The following is a 17,307-nucleotide window of genomic DNA, read 5'->3' as shown; positions in this document are numbered from 1 at the left end:
CAGGACGAACCCGGGGCTAGCAAAACTTGGACCACTTTGTTGACCCTCAACCATTAGAGATGATCAAGTATAGGCTGAAAGGGCAAAGTTGCAGTGCTCAAGAATTGTGAAAAAAGAAAAGGAAAGGAAAAAATTGTAATCCAAGTGTTCTCAAAATACCTATCTTGATGTCATTAGAAAAACTTTATTGGGTCTGTCCATCAAGGTGGTATGATTAAAAGCAGAGTGAAAAATAGCATTCAAGGAATTGCTATTCACCATGAGTGTAGATTGGTCGACATGTTTCAGCCTCGATAGGCTTTCTTCAGGACCTATGATGCACTACTGCAACACTTACTTTCTGTGAAAGAAAACTACAGAACTGCTCCAATTCCTCAACTGAGAAAATGGTATATCTTCTCCTGTATGAAAAGAAATAACAGATATGGATAACAATCTAAGTTCATGTTCTGAGGGCTATCATGTGTGCTTTTTACACTGATTAGTCCTATGATGATCAACTCACCCAAATTGTAGGGAGGAAACACCTCACCTCACCTGGCGCCCGCTCAGAGTGAAGGAGGCCACGCACTAAAAAAACAAAACATACATTAAATTTCATCTTCAAAATAAGGACTTGAACAAGTCCAAATAGTTTGTTCAACAACAGCAACAACAAATAAGGCAGGTTAGGAGGTCAGAGGTTGAAATGACACTGCTTATAACTAGGTAAGGTACACCAGTCTCAAGGCACAGAACTGTTTCCTAAGGTCAGAGTCTTGGATCTCATCTAACCCAGAAACGTCTGAAATGAACCCACAAGACCAGCGCATCTCAAATAGTCTAGAAAATCTTTGTTATTCTCTATAGACTCTTAAATGCAAAAAATCTGTTTTCTTGGAAGAGAATGCTGTTTCTCAGACTGCTGGCTAAATGCTCATTCGTAATCTCATGCCCAGCTATGCTTCTCCTCGTTTCGAAAAAATAGATAGAGCGCTCTCACCTCTCCGTCGTTGCCTCGGTATTTGTGATGAGCCGAGGGGGAGGTGGAGACGCTGTGTATGCAGCCGCGAGCTATACGGCGGCTGCGGACGTCAAAGGGAACCAAATGTGTTCAGACGCTGATTCGATCTTTCAACATCCAATCGTGTTGTTTGATTTCGAGGCATCTCCAATGTGGATTAGGTTATCATCCCGGTCTCGCAATCATAGGATGCGAGCCCTGATTGGGCACAAGGATGTATGGAATTGTTTTATTGGTCCGTTCCAAAGAAGCGAAAGAAACGGAACTATTTACTTGTGAATCAAATGAAAAACACATGTAAACCCCCAATGATGTAAACTGTGCATATCTCATATCGTGTCATGATAATCAATACTTGGAGCTTGGAACCCAGAATGCGGATCGCTGTATCCCTATCTAGTGCACCCAAGACATGGTCACAGATCGGCCGAACCGGAAACCGGGAGGACCGGAAACCGGAAACACATTCTTCATTAATCAAAGGGATATGCACTGATGAATACCAAAGTACTGTCTTCAAGTACGTGACAGCGAAAAGTGCAAATTGACAAACGGGAGACCGACTGACTCGGCATCAGAATCAGAGGGCACTATAAACAGATCCAACTTAGTAAACTGTATGCAGTGTGTAAATAAACATGTTGGCTCCGTGTTGGAGGGCACATTAGGTTCTGTGCAGTCAGATCAATAGACAGATCGATAGAGAACATGATGATCTGTGTCTCTGTGTATGCATGTTACCCTGGGTACTTCATTACATGCATGTTAAGTCCGTTGTGATCAGCACGAAATTTCCCTTACTAATGTAAGCGGGACCTGAATGGATTACTAAGCGCCCTATTTTTATATGCTTCAAAACCGAATCCACAATATTTTCTTTGTGCTTGTCTGTTTTTGGTTGCCACACAGAACAGCACTAAACGAGCTAAATTACTCAGTAGTATCAAATTGTCCAAACATTCACGGACCGCTTCCACCCGAGGTCTACATTCTTGTCATAGCTTATCGCATCACTTAAATACAGAATGCATTATAGTGTGGAAACCCAGTTCTTACATTCCTGTGAGAATGATACAACGGGGCCAAAGTCAGTTGTATGAAACAACCCAATGACTGGTGTCCTAAACTACTGGTGCTAAAGTTTATGGTCTGGAGATATAATTTATAGCTGCAACCATGGGATCTCATCATTTAATCCCTCTGTGTCACTTCTCAGTTTGAACACCCATCTTTGTTCTTTTCTTAGTAGAAACTGAGAGATGTCTGTAACGTGATTGGGTATATATGGTTGTTCCAAAATTACCCACTCCAGGTCATCTGCCTGGTGTTTCTCTGCAAGGAAATGGGATGTGAGCCGAGTCGCTTGTTTACTGCGCCGAATTGTGCTCTTATGTTCTTGTATGCGCAATTTAATTTTTCTCGTCGTCATCCCTATGTATCTCAAACCACACGGGCACGTGATGAAATACACGACTTTCTCACTGTTGCAGTTCGTGTGGCGTTTGAGTAACCATGGTCGAGTGGTGCCTATATCAACTGATAAGGTCTTTCTTGTTTGTGGGCACACTGAACAATTCCCGCATGGGTAATGACCTTGTACAGGAGGAAGATTCCACAGAGTGGATGTGGAGTCTTCTGTATTCTGTCGAGGTCTGGTGTGAACCAATTCATCCTTCAAGTTCATTCCTCTTTTAAATGAAAATAGTGGTAGAGGGATCTTATCACCAGAGCTATTCAAAATCTTCCACTTCTGTCTGATGATCTTCTGAAGTTCAGACGAGGAAGTGTTGAATGTTGTGACACAAACCAGTTTGTTCAGGGGTGGTTTTTCAACTGGAGCCTCTAGGAGTGACTCACGATGATTGTTTGAGGCACGTTTTAGTGATTTCCTGATTAGATGGCCTGGGTAGCGGTGCATCTTTAATTTGGTCGAGAGGTCCTTAGCCTGAACACGGAAATCCGACATGTCTGAGCAATTTCTCCTCACCCGCAAAAACTGTCCAAAAGGGAGGTTTTCCCTTAGCGAGCGAGGGTGGTAGCTGTCAAACCTCAACAGAGAGTTTTGCGCCATGGGTTTCCTATATAGGGAACTGGCTAAATGTCCATCATGTGGAAAAATTAATAAATCCAAAAATGGAAGTTTCACTTTGCTGTACTCTAAGGTAAACCTCAGATAAGGATTTTGGCCATTGAGCCAGTCATGAAAGGACTGTAAAGATTGTTCATCTCCATGCCATACCACCAAGATGTCATCTATGTACCTCTTCCACACCACCAATTGTTGGTGATGTGGATTGATGGTGTTCAGTACATGTTGAGTTTCAAATTGGTGGACATAGAGGTTTGCCAGGCTTGGCGCAAATTTACTGCCCATTGAGGTCCCCGATATCTGCAGATACAGGGAATCCTCAAAGGCAAAAAAATTCTCTGTCATGGCAATCCTTGCTAGTTCCGTTATGAAATGAACAGGCGTCACACTGTCAAGGGAAGACTCTTCCAGGAGTTCTTGGATCGTTTGTAGTGTTTCCCTTTGAGGTATACAAGTATACAATGATTCTACATCAAAGCTTGCTAAGATGTCTGAATCTGTATTGAACTCTACCTCTGGCAATAGGCGAAGGACGTCTTTAGTGTCCTGGAGATATGATGGCATTCTTTTAACCAGCGGATTTAGGAAAACATCAACAAATGATGATAAAGGTTCTAAAAGGGAACCGATACCCGAGATAATGGGCCGACCCAGAGGTGGTCTGGTCGGCTTGTGAATCTTGGGTAATGTGTAGAAGTAAGGGGTGGTTAGAAATCTTGCCACCAGGTATACGGCTTCTTGTGGTGTGATCCATCCTTCCGTACTTGCTTCTTCTACTAGATGTTTAATCTCATTTGTGAGTCTGGCTGTGGGATCCTCGTAAAGAAGGGTATAGAAATGTGTATTCCCTAGTTGTCTCAGGCATTCTGTGCGGTAAGCTGTGGTGTCTTGGATGACAATTGCCCCACCCTTGTCTGCTGATTTAATTGTAATTTCAGTGTCTCTAGATAAGGTCTGCAGTACTACATGAAATGAAATCCCTAGGTTTTTCAAGACACGGTGACTACCAAAATCTATCGAAAAAATAAAAGAACTGCACTTGAGACCTTATCTAGAGACACTGAAATTACAATTAAATCAGCAGACAAGGGTGGGGCAATTGTCATCTCGGGACCCCTTCCCTTCTTTCCTAGTAATCCATTCAGGTCCCGCTTACATTAGTAAGGGAAATTTCGTGCTGATCACAACGGACTTAACATGCATGTAATGAAGTACCCAGGGCGACATGCATACACAGAGACACAGATCATCATGTTCTCTATCGATCTGTCTATTGATCTGACTGCACAGAACCTAATGTGCCCTCCAACACGGAGCCGACATGTTTATTTACACACTGCATACAGTTTACTAAGTTGGATCTGTTTATAGTGCCCTCTGATTCTGATGCCGAGTCAGTCGGTCTCCTGTTTGTCAATTTGCACTTTTCGCTGTCACGTACTTGAAGACAGTACTTCGGTATTCATCAGTGCATATCCCTTTGATTAATGAAGAATGTGTTTCCGGTTTCCGGTCCTCCTGGTTTCCGGTTCGGCCGATCTGTGACCATGTCTTGGGTGCACTAGATAGGGATACAGCGATCCGCATTCTGGGTTCCAAGCTCCAAGTATTGATTATCATGACACGATATGAGATATGCACAGTTTACATCATTGGGGGTTTACATGTGTTTTTCATTTGATTCACAAGTAAATAGTTCCGTTTCTTTCGCTTCTTTGGAACGGACCAATAAAACAATTCCATACATCCTTGTGCCCAATCAGGGCTCGCATCCTATGATTGCGAGACCGGGATGATAACCTAATCCACATTGGAGATGCCTCGAAATCAAACAACACGATTGGATGTTGAAAGATCGAATCAGCGTCTGAACACATTTGGTTCCCTTTGACGTCCGCAGCCGCCGTATAACTCGCGGCTGCATACACAGCGTCTCCACCTCCCCCTCGGCTCATCACAAAGACCGAGGCAACGACGGAGAGGTGAGAGCGCTCTATCTATTTTTTCAAAACGAGGAGAAGCATAGCTGGGCATGAGATTACGAATGAGCATTTAGCCAGCAGTCTGAGAAACAGCATTCTCTTCCAAGAAAACAGATTTTTTGCATTTAAGAGTCTATAGAGAATAACAAAGATTTTCTAGACTATTTGAGATGCGCTGGTCTTGTGGGTTCATTTCAGACGTTTCTGGATTAGATGAGATCCAAGACTCTGACCTTAGGAAACAGTTCTGTGCCTTGAGACTGGTGTACCTTACCTAGTTATAAGCAGTGTCATTTCAACCTCTGACCTCCTAACCTGCCTTATTTGTTGTTGCTGTTGTTGAACAAACTATTTGGACTTGTTCAAGTCCTTATTTTGAAGATGAAATTTAATGTATATTTTGTTTTTTTAGTGCGTGCCCTCCTTCACTCTGAGCGGGCGCTAGGTGAGGTGAGGTGTTTCCTCCCTACAATTTGGGTGAGTTGATCATCATAGGACTAATCAGTGTAAAAAGCACACATGATAACCCTCAGAACATGAACTTAGATTGTTATCCATATCTGTTATTTCTTTTCATACAGGAGAAGATATACCATTTTCTCAGTTGAGGAATTGGAGCAGTTCTGTAGTTTTCTTTCACAGAAAGTAAGTGTTGCAGTAGTGCATCATAGGTCCTGAAGAAAGCCTATCTAGGCTGAAACATGTCGACCAATCTACACTCATGGTGAGTAGCAATTCCTTGCATGCTATTTTTCACTCTGCTTTTAATCATACCACCTTGATGGACAGACCCAATTAAGTTTTTCTAATGACATCAAGATAGGTATTTTGAGAACACTTGGATTACAATTTTTTCCTTTCCTTTTCTTTTTTCACAATTCTTGAGCACTGCAACTTTGCCCTTTCAGCCTATACTTGATCATCTCTAATGGTTGAGGGTCAACAAAGTGGTCCAAGTTTTGCTAGCCCCGGGTTCGTCCTGAGGAAGGGCACACTGGATACCACCATTTCAACCATTCAACCCAGATGACGAAGTTCCGTTATTGAGCGGGCTGATGGGTACTTTTCCAAGCACTTTTCAGGCTTTCTTTCAAGTAATTTCTTCTCCTGTAGGTTTAGATCCACATTTCCTTGGATTGTTTTGCCTCATACATTAACCTGTTGGTTTTGTCTTACAGAAGGAACACTTTATAGGTTCCTACATTCAGACTTCTGGCATCTCTTGTGTTGTTTACTGTTAAGTTGGGGGACAAGGTACCAAGAGGTCTATAAATACGACTCCCCTCAGGCCCTCCTTCACTCTTTGTTGTTCGCTGTTATACAGTTAACCATGGCGGAAAATGAGGAGAAAAAAGAGAGAAAAATAAAACACTATCCCTGATGGCAAAAATATTCCTTTACGTATTTAATTGTGTATTTTAAATAAACAAATCACTCCTCTCCAAACAAGAAGGACCCTCTTCATTTAATAACTCATTTATCAGTTTTGCCTATGTATTTTATTAGTATTTATTATTAGAATTGATTAGAGGAAGCATTGTGGGTGCCTCACTTACACATAATATTTGAAAAGAGCAAATTATCCAGGGACAGAATGCAGTGTAGAGCGATGGGATATAGTTAAGAGAGGTTGAAAGGTTTAGGACCTATTTTACGTTAAGCCACTGCTGTCATCCAGTGCTCAGTTTACAAAAGAATGAGTGCTGGTGTCCAAAGCTCTCCTCATGTCTGAAGGCTAACACAAATGCATCTTCAGACTTAGGCCCTGATTTGGAGCATATTGTTTTCTGGTGTAGGAATTCTGGGGGGACCAGAATCCCTATTCCCAGCTGGTATCCTAAGACCAAAAACATGTGATTATGAGTTTTCTGCTCAGAAAGGAAATAACCTCATGGACCTGAAATAACAGGTCTTTTTCCTCGTGGTTTTCCCTCATTGCAGGGATAAAACTACTGACATTTCCTTTATGCTCTAAGCAGAAGCAAAGACATAGAATGACAGGTCAGGATTATAGATCTAGTAATTCCTGGCCTGGAGACACTCCGAATTGTGTGGTAAAATTCCATCCGGATGTATTTCTCTGGGTGAAATTCCTCTACTAGTAATTATGGCTCTAGAAGTCTCACATCCCTTACAGAAAAAGATAAGGGACCAGATACATGTCCACTCCCAATGAACTACAACAGCTATCTCAGTGAACAATGCAAACGTCCCCACACAGCCTGTTTCTGGTATGTCTCACTGTCATCATGCTCTCAACCTGCATTTAACCCTACCTGGACAGGAGTTACACACCTTCATTTTCTCTTTCAACCCCATGAGCTATGTCCTGTCACAACTATGTTTCTTACTGTCTGTATAAGACATCATAATGTAAACTTTGCATTTCAAATACTTTCTGAAAACATGTAAAAAGCTGTCACATTATAGTAGAAGAGGGTTAGACTAGCTAATAGTAACATAACATTCATACTGTGCTCCACAGCCACATGTTATCTCTAGCTTTTCATCTGCCTAAACATCCAGCCCACCATGAAAGAAGGTTTAAAAGAGAAACCTGTTCTGCCAAGATCTGAATGTCCTTATGCTTGAGGCATTCCAAAGCTAACTGGCAGTTTATTCCACAGTGGTGAGAATCCTCGCGCCTATCTCCGAGGGATTTAGGATTGAAATTGTAATTAAGTGCATGACTCAGGGCCGGACTTGGGAACTGCTAGTGCTTTTCCTTGAGAATGGTAATGCTTTTAAACCGTGAAAGTTTAATAAAGGTTAATGAGTTTCAGAAGAAATATCATCAAAATTCTATCAATCAATAATAAATATATGGAATGCATTTGTTAATATAAAATTCAAAGCAATCAAAGATATATAAGCAAGAGAATGTGTCCTCAAGAGGAATATTTTGGGTCAATCAATCAGTTCTTCTATAAAAAAAAGAGTGCCAATCTCTACTCTAAGCTGTCTCAAAAGAGGACAAAGCATGTCTGGAAAAATTCTCAAGGTTTCTAAACTCTTTTCTATATTGCACTAGCTTAAAGCACACAATTCAAACATGTGCTACACTTACATATAGTTACCACAAAACTCTCCAATAGGGTTAAACCATAAAGAGTTCATTAGTGTTTCAGTATTGTCAGGAGAAGCTTCACAATACAGCTTCTCTAAGAATCAATCAAACTTACAGTTATTTGCACCATAATGAGATACATTGGAACAGGCTGTACTCTGCAGGTGTGCTGTATGAATTAATTAGGACTGTCTACAGTTATCACGTAAAAGAAAACATTTCACATGGGAAAGAAAGTAAAGACTAATTGCGTTTGGCAGTAGTGACTTCAGCTTCTCCCAGAAATAAAAATACACATGTCACATGAAGCAAGATGGGTCCCAAACCTTAGCCCTTTTAAGTACTGGCCAACTTTAGCTATAGTCAATGTTAACCTGAGTAATATAATGCAAGTTAATAGCATTAGTGTGTTTACATGTCAATGATGATAAAACACAAAAACATTTTAAATGAAAAAACTCTGTCAACCCTCCCTTTGGTGACTCCGGAAGTCAACACATAGTATACCCTCATCAATTAAATACTCTCTTTACACAAAAGTTGTTGACTTTTCTAGATTCATCTAGGTCATTTAGCTCACAGTAAATGAGGCTTTGGAGGACTTCAAATTCCATGTTTTTCCTCTTTCTTTTTCTTCCTCTCAAATCAAGCAGCTGCTATCCTCCATGGCATCTTGACCCACAACTTGCAGCACTAATATTTTAACCCTCTTGTTAAAAAAATAACAATGGCATATAACACAAATTATAAAGAATAGCATTCGAGTTAGCATTGTGCTTAATATTCAATCACCAATGCCACTACACCACTCACCAGTCTTGGAAACTCATTTCCCCATTGCTTCCCAGGCACATGTCTTCTCCAGATTATTCACCTCATGAGAAATGATTTTCATGTTATTTTTAAATACGCTAATTGTATTACTTTTATCAGGAATAATAGTACAGCACTGCTGGAAGCATAACATGCATCTGATTCCACCCTCTTTTGCATGTAAGATGTTTTAAACAAGCTTGTTCTGCAAGACCATTGCCCTTATAGCTATAAAGTTCAGCATCAATTGTGGCTAAAGCACCAGCTGTAGTAGTAGCAAGATCTTCTAGGGTTGACAGCTTACTGATCTTCAAATAATTTAAAACTATTTCTACAGAAAGAATGATTGCACCAAATATATCATCAACTGCTAACAAAGCACTACATTTAGCCCTTTAATGAGTCACTATCCCCTTATCATTTATGCCACCTTCATGGAACACTTTAGGCAACGCTAAAGCTGATTAACAACTGCCAATCCGATTCAGTAGCAGTTTAAAAAAGTTTTTTCCTGCACCCATAATAAACTCCTCTAAAATAGGCTACTCGCCTGATAAGTATCAGCCACTCAAAGGCTTGGATATCTGTTCACAAGCATTCCATGTCATCAACTCTGGGTTTTGAACACGTTCTTTCTAAGTTACTATACAAAGTTTCCTTTCCTTTTCAAATCCAATCTGAGTTTTGGATGTATTCGTAATTAATTTACTCCTTCTTCTTCTTTCTTCAAACTGCTCCTTTCTCCTTTCTTTGCTCCTTTGCCAACCTTCAACCTTCACTCACGCAATTTTTCTATAAAATCCTTTTCAACTCTTCTTAATTTACATGAAGCCTCAAAGTTAGTTGAGTTAGTAGATTTAGTCTGTGTGAAAGGTCTCATATATTGAAATATTTCATCCTTACCTTTCACTCCTTGTAGATATAACATCTTACTCAAACATGCATCATCTATAGACAGATCAAAGTTTGAAAAGTAAAACTCCAGGCGCTCTTAAAGATAGAACAGATTCAGGAGAAAAATGCAGGATGGAACATATATTAAGGGTAAGTGATGATACATCACACCAGCTTGCACCAGTAACTCATAAATGAGCTAAACGTAGTGCTTTGCAAGTTAACCTAATGATATTTGATTACCAAACAACATTTTCATGTGTTGGGTATTAAGGGCCAGCACTGATAATCCCACATCTCTAAATTCCTTAATTATGAACATTCTAGATTTCCCAATACTGGTAAAAATAGAAGGAGATTTTAATGCTCTTTAATATAATGAACCCGATAGAGAAAAATCTATAAATACACCAAAAGTGCATAGATATTTGCCCCTGCAGCAGGGTCACTGCACATTTTTGTCTTCTTTTGTTGTGCTTGTTTTTGTTGGCCAGAGCTCTGCACACTTTACTTCTGCTAACCAGTGATAAAGTGCGTGTTGCTCTCTCTTTTGAACTTGGTTAAAAACTGGCATATACATAATTGACATGCTTAATTTACTTCTAAGTTATTATTATGTGGTACTACATGTACCAAGGTCCTATATATTAAATGCTACTAGTGGGCTTTAGCACTCATTGTGGCACGCATTAAAGTAGCACCATAAAACATGACTATAGGCATCCATTGCAGACTGAATGTGCAGTTTTAAAATTGTATTTCTACCTGTCAAAACAAACCTTTTACCAGGCCTAAACCTTCTTTCCTAATATATGTACATAACCCCTAAGGTAGCCCCTAAATGTTCACAGGGTAGAGTGCATGGAATTTAAAAAGTAGGACATGTATAATTTATGTTTCGCATGTTGTAGCAGTGTAAAACCAACATAGTTGTTTTTCACTGTGACAAGGCTAAGTTCCCAGACTTTAACACTGGTTTAGACTATTGCCTTAAATTAGTGCTAACTTCAGTGTGGGACTAGCTAGAAAAATGGTTGAAGGACCCATTTTGAAATTAATTTAGATTCCAAATTAATGGTTCAGCCAGATTTTAGATAACTATTTGGAAAATTACACGTTTATAAAGCTGTCTTTTTCCTGTCTAAAATCATAAGGCTTTCCTTCCAGTGTCCATCTGTCACCTGATCCTTGCTTGCTACACTGTGGTGAGCTGTGTACTGCTCCTAGGTCATGGATTAAGTGCCCTGGAACCTGGAAGTGGGGAGGGTGACACCTCCCTTGACAGAATGCCCTGGGGGTTTTAGCCCAGCCCCTACCTGAGCTTCAAAGGATGCCTATCTTGTCACTGTCAGATGAAGCTCGCACCTAGTTCTGCCTCTCATTTTTCACTCTAGTCAGGTTGGCAGTGAACACTGTGGGGGTAGAGGAACTGACCAGGAATGGTTTAGGGATGGACTACGGCTTGTCCTCCACCACCGGCTGACACTTGTCATGAAAGTGGACCCAAAACAGATCTGTCCTCAGAACATTCCTGGACCTGTGAATAATCAGAAGAAGGGCTGTCCTGCTGTCCGAAGAACCTGAAGCAATACTGGACCTGTTTGCATTGAAACCAAGACCCCAGATGGGACTCCAAGGACCAGTTGGATGAAAATCCTGTCTTAGCTACAGTGACACAACAAGCTTCCAGAAGCTGCTCTCCCTGTAACTGCCAATTGACCAATTCCAACTTGATCTTCCCTGGACCTTGCTGCTGGCCTCTTTTGGACTGCCTCCTAACCCTCATGTGGTGCCTCCATGTTCTGGACCCTTGGCTGGTGTTAGAGTGCACTCCTGTCCAAACTGCAAACACTGCGTTTTTGTTAACTTTCTGCCTAGAGAACTGATCGAGAGTGGAACTACTGCTGAATCCACTGCCATATACTTTTAATAACTAGCTGGCCTAAGATTGTTGGTTTGCCCCCTGAAGGAGATTTGAAAAAGTTCTAAATATGAATGTAGAAGGCTTCACCCCGATGGATACTGAGCAGGAATCTGTGGTGGCCTTCGTGGGCACAGACTTTGTTAGTTGCCATCTCAGAGTTTCCCGTCTTTGCTGACGGCTATATTGGGACCCCTCTGTTCAGCAACCTGCCATTGTCGAGTCCTGTGTCAGATCGAAATTGCAATTTACCCCACTGAGTACTTGTGGATGACCACTTTTTTCCTCAGAAATATCTGTCTGAAGGTAAACTTTCCACTGGTATGACCCCGGTACTTATATCCAAACCACATTCTAGCACAGCAATAATGTTTGCCTTTCATTTTATTTTTTAAAATTCACTCTATTTTTTCTAAATTGGGATTGTTCTTCTAAGGTTTTTTCACTTCATTACTGTTTTAGTATTGTATAAATACGCTACACATTGCCTCAAGAGTCAAGCCTGACTGCTGTGTGGGAAGCTACCAGATGGTTAAGCGCAGGTTTATTTAAAGGTTTTAGTGGTTCACCGAGAAAAGGATTCAGAATATTATTTGAAGTGGGTTCCCACCCGCTCTCAACTAATTTCTTAGAAAGTTCCTCACCAAGAAATACAGACATTAATTAAGATCAGATTTCTTCCTATTAGAAATATTGTTAGTGAGTAACGCAGTAGATGTGGAACATTGACCAGACCACATTTTATTCCATGCAACAGAGAACCGAAATCCCGGGTTTCCCTGGGTACCAAAATAACCAAGGTGGATTATGGGCCCTAAATAGAATCAGTGAAATAGAAACAGATTTAAAACATTTATTTCAAGAGCAATGTGAGGATAACATCTCCCCTGAACCTGAGAAGAAGGTGGGTAGAGGAAAGAAGTCAACCTGAACTCACAAGTGAGCATCTAGTAGTAAGTTCAGAAGATGGGATTTATAGGGTGCTAAAAGATTCAAAAGAGGGAAAATAGCAGGATTGGATAGTATTCTTTGAGAGGTATATGGAAAATTAAAGACTTAATAGTAACAATAAGGTAATAATTTCAACTCAATTCTATTAAAATAGGAACCTATCTCAATCTCCTGGAATAAGGCAAACATTAGCATAATTTTGAACATTCATGAGGACTTCAGAAAGTGTATATAATAAATGCCATTATAACTCTTAAATTGTGATTAGAAACACATTTTCTGGCATACTAGTGGTATTGAATAGGTTGAGGAGTGTTGTATCCAGTCTGGTGTATGATGATCAGAAAGTTTTTTTTATGAGATGAATATCTATATATGAATATATGAATTAACACGTATATTAATGGACACAATGGATCTGGTGGAGGTCAAGCTAACAGGATCAATTGGACCTAATTATGGGATGTAGTGACTAATCTTGCAATTGGTTATGGCTTTGTGTGGGCATTACTGGAACCATATAATTCCTCAGCTACCAGAATCCTAGCACACAGTAACTTGATGCCATGTTTTAAATAACTACAGGCACTGGACAGGTATGCACCCTTTCCTCTTTCTTTTTTGGACTATATTAAAAAAGGCCATCATCCTGTTTCAGGGTAAGGGTTTCCAAAATAAAGTGGCATAAGATGCAGTTATCTGCTGATATACATGCAAGATTTAGATTAAACATTTCCACACGTTGAAGGAGTATCATGAAGTTTTGGGTGAATATCAGGGTACTCAGTAAACATGACAACATGTGATTTAATAATATTGGCTAGGGATAAACATTAAAAATTAGACCACAGAAAAACAACACTCGAAGACTAGATTTCAAAAAATAATTACTAATTGTAGCAAAAGACATAGATAGAATCCTTAAGAAATGGGAAAGACAATCCTTCACTGTAAGAAACTGGGTTTCTAGTTGAGGGAGGGTTTAAACCCTACTCAAGCAGAAACCACAATCCTTGTCAGGGTGAAGTCCAAACCAAAACTCAAATTACCTGTGCTTAACCCTCTGGTAGCTGGGTGGCACTAGAGTGCTGGCTGCAAGATGGCCGCCACATATTGAGGCTCTGCAGGCTGGACGGCCGATCCGATACTAATCCAGCAGTCCGGGCGACCATGGCAGCCCACAAATGTGAGGGAATGGCGCCTGTCACATGTGGTAGACAATAACGGCAAGTTTGACTGCCCAGATTACTCAGGCTGGGCAGCAGAGGTGAAGGAACGAAGCCACGGGTGCCACCTGATGAAGTCTGAGATGGGAAGAAAGAGCGCGGATGATAGTGGGTTTAGTGTGGACGCCAGAAAGTAAATTGTCGCCACATCGGCTCACAGCATTGCAGCTGCTAGGTGGGGTAGATGAGCAGGGTGGCTCGATGCTCTTTGCTTTTGCCGGCCCGTAGTGAGCTGTCCATAAGCGGGCTTCGATCCGAACCTTCCATGCATGGAGAGGTGGAGGACCCGGACAAGGCCCGGTGTACCCTGCAGCAGTAGGAAATGAACTGGACCAGGTGATCATGCACGGCCACCTTTCTCAAGTGACCCGTGCGGCGGAGCGGCGAGAAGCGACTGAGTGAGGGGACTGGCTGGGAGAGCGCCCAGCTCGGTGCAGCGGTGCATGTGGTGCCGGCGAGGAGCAGAGGCTGCCTGGGGGTCCAACTGGAGTGGCAACCGGATGGAACTGGTTAGATGTGGCTGGGCTTGAGTGCACTGCAGCCTTTCCCAGCTTGGCCCCGCTAATCCCCACTGAGTTGAAGGTCCCGGCCTGGTGGGACCTTGCCCGGAGAGGCATAGTGTGGATCAACACATTCTTGTGGCAAGGTAGGAGAGGTAGCGCCAGAAGGGGGGAAGAGTTGGCAGCTGCAAGTGTATGACCCCCACCCTTCATTCATCACTGAGAATACCCAGGGGGAGGAATGGCCTTCGCTCAGAACTGAGGCGCACTCTGCACAGTGAAGCGGACAGCGGCTGAGTGCACTGTGAGGCGAAGCCAGACAATGAAGATGACCTGCACTTCTTTAGGTTTGGCGGTAGGCTGAGACACTGGGCCCCGGAGCTATTCTATTGGGGGGATTTTAATGTGATATTAGATCTGGCAAAAGACAGATCGGATGGAGACCACAAATTGGTAGACGTTTGGCGTAACATTGACACCTTCACAGTAGGGAAGGAACATGTGTATCCACAGCGGGCCCCACCTGGTCCAGGATTGATTATTGGTTAACATCACAGGATGTAGATACATGGGTCCACACTATCACTCACGTTGCCTGTACCCTCTGAGATCACACTCTTGTGCTGCTCGAACTCTCGCTGCCCAGTGCCCCGGACAGGGCCTTCAGCTGGAGGTTCCCCTCTGGTGCATTTTGGGACCAGGTCTTTTGGGAGGCGATCCAGACTGCCAGAGATGAATATTTTGAGATAAATATCTGTTCAGTGGACTGCCTATCCATGCTGTGGGAGGCATTTAAATCCAGTATTAGAGGCAAGTGTATTGCCAAGCAGGCAGGTGTCCTGCACTCGCTTAGAGGGGATCTCAAATGCCTTTGAGTGGGAGATACGGTTGCTTGAGTCAGATTACTTCTTGTCTGGTCAGTTAGCGACCCCAGGACGAATCAACCTAAAGGTGGTGGAGTTTGAGGAGGCAGCACATAGAGAGACACAATACCTGGGGAAAAAACTGCGCTCACCCATATGGCTTAGGAGATCGAGCTGGGAAAACGCTGGTGGGCCTCCTCAAAAAGCCATGGGCAAGGGAATGCATTAGCTACCTATGCATCGGTGATGATGGACTAGCTATTGGACAGGAGGCTGTACAAGCACAAATGGTCGCCTTCGGCTTCTACTCCTCGCTATATGCTGCACGCCATTCAAAAAACACAGTTGATGGACAGAATGTAGAACAATGTCATACATTCACCCCAGTACAAGGATCTGGGCCTAAACCCATCGTTTTTTCGCACTCCACACCACCCTTGGTTAGACACTGGCTATATGCAAATCAGCTCTGACCCTGTGCCTCATGGGAACAGTCCAGTCCGAACTACCAAGCCATGTCTTTCCCAGACCGGAATCCAGCATCCAAGGACCGGTTTCTGGCTATCAGCCTTCTTCAGCCTGGATAGCTTGACTCCAGTGGTGTGGAGAGCCTGGGACTCACGTCTGAGTATACCCAGCACATACGGGGTGAAAATTTCAAAAAACACAGTTGATGGACAGAATGTAGAACAATGTCATACATTCACCCCAGTACAAGGATCTGGGCCTAAATCCATCATTTATTTGCACTCCACACCACCCTGCGTTAGACACTGGCTATATGCAAATCAGCTCTGACCCTGTGCCTCATGGGAACAGTCCAGTCCGAACTACCAAGCCATGTCTTTCCCAGACCGGAATCAAGCATCCAAGGACCGGTTTCTGTCTATCAGCCTTCATCAGCCAGGATAGCTTGACTTCAAGTCAAGCTATTCTGGCTGATGAAGGCTGATAGACAGAAACCGGTCCTTGGATGCTTGATTCCGGTCTGGGAAAGACATGGCTTGGTAGTTCGGACTGGACTGTTCCCATGAGGCACAGGGTCAGAGCTGATTTGCATATAGCCAGTGTCTAACCCAGGGTGGTGTGGAGTGCAAAGAAACAATGGATTTAGGCCCAGATCCTTGTACTGGGGTGAATGTATGACATTGTTCTACATTCTGTCCATCAACTGTGTTTTTTGCAATTTTCACCCCGAGTGTGCTGGGTATACTCAGACGTGAGTCCCAGGCTCTCCACACCACTGGAGTCAAGCTATCCTGGCTGTTGAAGGCTGATAGCCAGAAACCGGTCCTTGGATGCTTGATTCCGGTCTGGGAAATACATGGCTTGGTAGTTCGGACTGGACTGTTTCCATGAGGCACAGGGTCAGAGCTGATTTGCATATAGCCAGTGTCTAACCAAGGGTGGTGTGGAGTGCAAAAACACGATGTATTGAGGCCCAGATCCTTGTACTGGGGTGAATGTATGAAATTGTTCTACATTCTGTCCATCAACTGTGTTTTTTGCAATTTTCACCCCGAGTGTGCTGGGTATACTCAAACGTGAGTCCCAGGCTCTCCACACCACTGGAGTCAAGCTATCCTGGCTGATGAAGGCTGATAGCCAGAAACCGGTCCTTGGATGCTTGATTCCGGTCTGGGAAAGACATGGCTTGGTAGTTCGGACTGGACTGTTCCCATGAGGCACAGGGTCAGAGCTGATTTGCATATAGCCAGTGTCTAACCCAGGGTGGTATGGAGTGCAAAAAAACGATGGATTTAGGCCCAGATCCTTGTACTGGGGTGAATGTATGACATTGTTCTACATTCTGTCCATCAACCGTTTTCTTTGCAATGTTCACCCCGAGTGTGCTGGGTATACTCAGACGTGAGTCCCAGGCTCTCCACACCACTGGAGTCAAGCTATCCTGGCTGATGAAGGCTGATAGCCAGAAACCGGTCCGTGGATGCTTGATTCCGGTCTGGGAAAGACATGGCTTGGTAGTTCGGACTGGAC

The sequence above is a fragment of the Lissotriton vulgaris genome, chromosome 3_1 (assembly GCF_964263255.1).
Source record: "Lissotriton vulgaris chromosome 3_1, aLisVul1.2, whole genome shotgun sequence".
NCBI classification, from domain to species: domain Eukaryota; kingdom Metazoa; phylum Chordata; class Amphibia; order Caudata; family Salamandridae; genus Lissotriton; species Lissotriton vulgaris.
The sequence above is the reverse complement of the archived record's forward strand: the minus strand, read 5'-3'. Positions refer to the sequence as shown.